Source organism: Populus euphratica, unplaced genomic scaffold, assembly GCF_000495115.2.
Source record: "Populus euphratica unplaced genomic scaffold, PopEup_1.0 scaffold49.1, whole genome shotgun sequence".
NCBI lineage: Eukaryota > Viridiplantae > Streptophyta > Magnoliopsida > Malpighiales > Salicaceae > Populus > Populus euphratica.
This window is the reverse complement of record NW_011499875.1, coordinates 588,798-594,298: the sequence shown is the minus strand read 5'-3', so window position 1 is coordinate 594,298 and position 5,501 is coordinate 588,798.

Here is a 5,501-nt window from a genome sequence, read left to right as displayed (position 1 = left end):
TGGTTCGACCCCGGTCTTGCCGGGTTATTTATTACTTCAACACTCCTGCACTTGGGAGAAGACATCAATCTTTTAGTCGTGTCACCTAGATACAAGTTATCTTTGTATCATACTCCTATCAAACCTGATTTACTTAGCTTTTCGTGAATTGATGTCTTTACGTGTAGGTTAGGTAATCACGAGATTCGCATCATTTGGTATCAGAGCATTGAAATGGGGTGGTGTGTTGTCATAATTTAATTGACACCTTTGTAAGATCTTGTTGTTAACATTATTTAGTGTTATGGTAAATGACTCTTTAATCCATTCATGACATATGCTACCCTTATTCAATTTAGAATGAGGGGTGTCAATCCAAATACATGCTCGTATAATGTTATCCGATTATAAATGCTAGTAGATATGATTATGAACAACATTACAATATAACATCTTAATTATCCATACTCATTGTTAATTCAACCTAAATTGATAAATAACAAATTATTCTACGCTAAATAAAATTATTTATTTCACGTCTTTTCTTGATATAATAACTATTACACTTATTAAATATCAATTGCACTAGATCTGAAACAAACATTGCACAAACACATTTCAAACACATGATTAACTAATTTTAAAAGATTAGTTATCATATTACCATACTAGTGACCACTAACATAATATTTCAAAACAACCAGTATATGATAAGCTTTAATTTCATACCAACAAAATATTTTGGGTTAGATTTTTAGATATTTTAAAATAAAAAAATTTGATGAATATTTTAAAGAGATAATGGTTGGGGTTTTAGTTTGTAGAAAGAGAAATGTTGTATTTGATTGCCATATTCTTTAATTTGAGAATAATTTTAATTTTATAATAAGTCCTACTTTGTAAGCATGACAACTATTTTGTTGTGCTTTATAATAATAATATTTAGTAAGTATTTTTTTTATGGCATGATAAAATAAAAACATGTTATTTCATTATATATTTTTTTAAAAATATTATTTTACCAAAAATTTTAAATTATATTTTATTTTAAAATAAAATATCTTTTTAAATCAAATTAGAGTATAATTTTTTTTTTAATTTGTCAAGGAATCAAATTAGAGTATAATTAATGAGACATATGATGGCAAGCCAATACAAGATATGTGCGTTCTCTCTCTCTCTTTTAACTTTTTTTTATGGCCTAGATCTTCGGAATCTACTCTTTGTTATCCCTTGACATGACATAATACATTTTGCATGGTTCTATTTTGTATGTTCTTAACAGTGTTGATTCCTTCTCTCGCAGCGCATCGATGTTGTGATTTGACATTTTGGAGATATCAAATCGCGTATAGTAAATTTGACTCCAAGGAGAGACTATGAAAGAAGAAATTATATATAAATGCTTGGATTTCAATACTTGTTCAAGATTTAATGAAAAAAGATTTTATTAGCTTCAATCTACTTCTAAGTTAATCAGCTTCCAGATATTCTAAATACTGTTTAATAAAAGATTATCTTGATTAATCGGACTATTATTTTTCGGTTTACATGCCAAATTCATGTGAGAATGGCAGAAATGAAATAGAGACAGAATATTAATTAGGATTCGAAACACCATTAATGCACATCGCTTCTCTTTCTAGTGTTTCAACGGAGAGAAAGTCATCTGATCATTAGGCGTGCGTCCCTCTTGTCCTCGCCACTCCTAGGAGGCAAGCTACTCTTCCTCTCTTTTCAGGACTCCACTGTATAGGAATCTCTGGCTCTAACTTGCCAAACCCACCGGGCTTGGTTTATTTTGCAGGAGAGAATTTTTGTACGGCCTGAACATCACTTCTCCAGTATCTCCTTCCTTTGTTGCTAGTGAATTTTCATATTATGTAGTAATCGAAACAGGGTCGACCCCGTTTTAGCCACCATTAATGTATTAGTAGTACTGTAATCAAAGGGCTTATTGATCAGTAGTGGAGGTCTTGAAATAGCATTTTGATCACGCATCTCTCTCCTTTTCCAATCAATCAATGAACAAGAAACCTTTATGCGAGAGATCTGATCTCATTTTTTTCAAAATTATGAAGTTTGAATAAAACCCTTTACAGAAAGCAATGAAAAAAGCTCATATTCGATCCAGTTTAGAATCATAATCATTGTTTCATATGCTAATAGATAGAGATCAGTGCTAATTATTGAATAAGCTTTATTAATTATTAGGACACTTCGGATCGGCTTTAACGCATCAATTAAGTCTCTATGATAATTTAAGTGATTGCGAAATGAGAAGATCATTCTCGAAATTTCCATGAGCACTAGAGCAGTGTTTATAATAGCATGACACGATTTCCAGTATATGGAAACAGCTAGCTTGCATGCATGCATGTGTTATAACAAGGATAGGAACAAATATTCGGTCCTGATAATCCTGGTAAAAGATTTTTTTTCCTCGGAATCATGAATCAAAGGGGCCAACTACCTTGCAATTTAGGTAGGGACTATTAATTCAATTTGATAGAACAGATGTATGGCCCTTGATTGCAGAGAGTCACAGGCAATTGTATAGGAATCTATAAAAACATATTTACATTGACAGGGATGAATCAAAACTCCTGACCTAGCTTAGTTGTAGAGACATTCACAAGCCTTTGACTCCATCACCTCCTCTTATTAATTACTGGTGAGCCTAGCAGGGGTGTTCGCTGATAGGACATCATAGCAACCCCTCATTATTTCATTTGAAGAAGGGTAGTTTTTCACTCAGTTTTTTTTTAAGAAAATGAGAAGAAATAGATTCTTGAACACTAGTTTGTGTTTCCTGTTTTCCTGCTAGTTATGAATTTAGTGATTGCTTAGAAATGTGTTTCAGTTTAATTTTTAAAAGTGCTTTTTTTTTTCTAATTAGAATTATATCAAAATAATATATTTTTTATTTTAAAAAAAATATTATTTTTGACATTAATACATTAAAATAATCTAAAAATTAATAATTTAAAACTAAAAAAATTCATTTTTTTTTAAAAATACATTATTATCACAATCTCAAACACTACCTTAAATTTATTAGATCTTGAAGACCACATATTTCATTTCACATGTGGATTTTTTTGTGGGCTTATGGGAGCATAAACTTAGATAAAGAGGGAGTGTTTATTTTTGTTTTTCAAATTATTTTTTGTTAAGGTTTTTTTTAATAGTTGTGATGTGTCATTATAAAAAAATATTTTAATATAATTTTAATTTTAAATTATTTTTATATAAATACCTTATACTGTATTATCAAACAAACATTGAAATGCGTGCATTTAATTAAACTAACATCGTAGGTCAATGTTATTTTTTTCTTATAAAAAAATAATGTTTTTTCTTATAAAAAAATAATGTATAAGTGTCGTAAATCATTTTGAAGAAAGAAAAAAATTCAATGACTCTGGTTATAGCTTTAGCTAGTTAAATAAGTTGTTTTTATTTTAATAAAATAAAAAAATAGCAATATTAAATAGATAAAAATAAAAAAAATGATAATGATAACTTGGAAAAAATGACAATGTTTGATTTTTAGCCAATTAAACATGAAATTATGTAAAAAATAAATAAAAAATGACATGAATCAACCTGAGTTAATATAAAAAATATGTAACTCGAGCAATAAAAGGCGAGCTAACCTAGGTTATAGGTCATGGGGTTCTAAATCACCCGATAGAAAAGAAATTAAAGAAAATCATAAAGCTATTTTTTTTCTAAAGAAATAAAGGTCAAATGATTAAATTAGAAAAAATTAAAACAAAAAAAAATCAATCTATATTAACTTTTCAAATCTACACATGGCTATATAATCTAAATATAATGGATATCAGCTCGAGCCAACTTGAATGATTGAGTATTTTTTGGATAGTTAACCTACCCAATGAGTGATGGGCAGAGTATAAATACTGTTAAACCTGACCTGAACCCATCCAAAATTAAAATGATCAAAGGGTGAGATTAAAATAAAAAATAACTTGAAAAAAAAAGAAAAAAATAAGGATAAAATTAAAAAAAAATAATATATTATAAATTTGGATTGGAGGATAGAATTAAAAACCAATAAAGAGTTAAGAAAAAAATATAAATCAAAAGCATAAGGACCAATTTGCAAAAAAAAACATATAATAAATTGAAAAAATAAATAATATAATTGAAAATAAATAATTTTTTTATAAAAGAATTAAAAATAAAAATAAAAAATAAAAAATAAAAAGAATAATGACTGGAGTTAAAATATTAACAATAAAAAAGACCAACCTCTTATTTTTTTTAAAAAAAGAAAATAAGAGGAAAAAAAACCCCATTAATGATAAACTATTTGACCACTGTTAACATGTACTGCAATTAAAAAAAAAAACCCAACTATGCATCAAACAACAAGTGGGAGGGTATTTTCCATGTAAATCATATAAAATTATTGTAAAAAGATTAAATCATCCTTAAAGATCAGTAATAACAAAAAAAAATAAAAAAACACTAAAATAAAAAAACTAGGATGCTTCTAGAAGATGCACAACTTAAGTTTTTTTTATTTAAAGGATAAATTCATCATTTTATCATATTTAAGGGATAAAAATACATAAATAGCCATGTGTGTCAATTTAAAAACTTTGATTCGATGGATAATTATATCATTTTACCATGTTTTAAAAATTAAAAAAAGATATTTATACCTTTATTCAATATATTAATAACTAACTGGCACTTGAAAATACCAAAATACTTTCATAACAAAACAATTGATTTTCTTTAGGAATAGCAAAAATATCGTTAATAGTAAAATATATTTGTGGCCATGGTAAACATACCTTCCCTTTGTTATGAACAATAATTATGAAAAAAACTCTTAAAACACTTAATTTTATTTATTTATATGTCAACTTGCTAAATATCATTACAACCCTTTATATATAAAAATTTAAAAACTCCAATAATATTAAATAGAAAAAATAAGCTAGAAAAATTATTCCATTAAAATAGAAAAAGCATTATGATACATGATACAAAAAACAAAATTAACTAAGAAAAATATATATTTTTCTAAAAAACACATGCACTTTAATATAATTATTTTATCAATAAAAAAATTGAAAATATTCTTTATGATATTTAAAAACAAATAGATTTGGTTAAATTTGAAATATAAAAAGAAGAAGATTTAATTAAGATAAAATCAACTAAAAAACTCTAAGCCCTTCATTTAATTTGGAAGGCTAAAATTAAATTATATAATATATCCTGTTAAAACTAACTTGATGAGACCGAATCTGTATAAAACCTTTTATTTTGAACTAATAACCTATAGAATATTAAAGCAATGGTGGAGCCAATTATAAAAAGAAGAAGGGAAGAAAACCTCAAGCACCCGATGTTGGAATGAAAAACAAAAAACAAAGAAGATGCTACATAATTTGAATTTGATGGTATTGACGTGGGTGTTTGATAACGTGGCAGAGGTTTTTATTGCTGGAAAATATATTAAAATAATATTTTTTTATTTT